At 35.1% G+C, this 1,748-nt stretch overlaps 1 long non-coding RNA gene across 1 annotated transcript; it reads left to right on the forward strand.

Moving 5' to 3' along the window:
- Window positions 1–248: 248 nt before the first annotated feature.
- Window positions 249–1,318, forward strand: LOC123328589. The gene is made up of 2 exons (XR_006543516.1): window positions 249–403; window positions 812–1,318. It is a non-coding gene; the product is annotated as an uncharacterized LOC123328589 (long non-coding RNA).
- Window positions 1,319–1,748: the final 430 nt, after the last annotated feature.

Here is a 1,748-nt window from a genome sequence, read left to right on the forward strand (position 1 = left end):
TTGAGAGTCCCTTGCACAGCAAGGAGATCCAACCAGTCCACCCTAAAGGAAATCAGTCCTGAATATTCATTGGAAGGACTGATGCTGAAGCTGAAATTCCAATACTTTGGCCACCTGATGTGAAGAATTGACTCATCAGAAAAGACCCTGATGCTGGGAAAGATTGAAGGAAGGAAAAGAGGAGGACAACAGAGGATGAGATGGTTGGATGTTATCACGGACTTGATGGACATGACTTTGAGCAGGCTCCAGGAGTTAGTAATGGACAGGGAAGCCTGGTGTGCTGCAGTCCATGGGGATGCAAAGAGTTGGACGTGACTGAGTGACTGAACCAAACTGAACTGAATGGAGAGGGAGGAAGAAGAAAGTCTAGAAGATAAACAAAAAACACTCTATTAAACATGTATGTATGATTTGACCACATGTGTACATTCCTATACGTATAAGGGCAGAAATGTAAAAATCAATTTTAGTAATTTCAAGCTGAAATTTTGGGATCCAGATTTCAGAAACCATACTGCATGAAGATTTAAAGATCTGAAATCCTGTGAGAAAGGATAGACTAGAGATGGGGCTTGGAAGATACTCAAGAAACCCATGTTTGTTTTCTTGTTTGTTTAGTTATCCAGAAAATTGGGACACAAAGCTTAAATTTTTTAATTATGAGCTTTACAAACACAAAAACTAAACCTCATCTAGTCCTAAAAGAAGCAGAACTAGGTGGAGGATAAGGGGGCAACGGTTTGTACCTGACACAAAACAAATATTTTAATTGTATCTAATCAGAAACTGGTTTTGTTTTTCGTTCCAGTGTCACATCCAGCTGTCTGCATAGGGGGATCTGTACAGAGGTACAATAGATTTCTCCATTAGTCATTCAGGCTGCTTTGTCCATGTCACTGTGACCTTGCAGAGAACACAGTATCCTTGGAGACTTTAAAGTCATGTTCTAGGTGAACCTCATAAAGTACATTAAGTCTATAATTCTGCCCTGTATAAAAGACTGTGAGTTTACTAAAAGATAATTTAAAAAGGCTTTTTGTTGTTATTGTTGTTGTTATCTAGATTAAAGTACACATTAGGATTTGGTAACTCTTGCTTGTATCAACGTCACTAGATTTATAGTATCAATAACTTACTACAAATAAATAGAGATAGTTCAGTATTTTTTGATAGTCCTTTTAATTTTAGGCAGAAAGACAATATGGAGAAGTAAATAGTGTTGACAAGCAAGATCCTTCATTTCCAGGTTATCCTTAGTCAGGCAGTTTTGACTTGTTTCTAAAAAAATAAGAATAAATATCATTTTTCATAAGGAGCTTTATGTTCAGTCTTACCATTCAACAAAATTATTATGAACAAAGTTATTGTCTTTATCTTATTAAAGCTAAATATATTGAGTTAGATAAACATTTTTTTTCAAGTTTTGGATGCTATCTGGTAATAGATTAATAAACAAACCACAATCTTGTTTTCAAGACACTTGCAGACTCAAGTAGAATGAAAAGTGATAGGCACTCTAATTTTGCTAGTATGAGGAAGCTTGTAAGCGTAGAAAATTCAAAATATCATAATTTTGGTTAGATAATTTATATGCTTTCATATTAGTAGCTCCAAGTTTGATTATGGCCACACACTGGTCTAATTAAATACTTAAAATTTGTGCTTTGGGCCCACTTATGAGGTTTCTGAGAGAATAAAACTAATAAATCCACACAAGTGATGCAAGATTGAAATCATGTTTTTAT

Source organism: Bubalus bubalis, chromosome 2, assembly GCF_019923935.1.
Source record: "Bubalus bubalis isolate 160015118507 breed Murrah chromosome 2, NDDB_SH_1, whole genome shotgun sequence".
NCBI classification, from domain to species: Eukaryota; Metazoa; Chordata; class Mammalia; order Artiodactyla; family Bovidae; genus Bubalus; species Bubalus bubalis.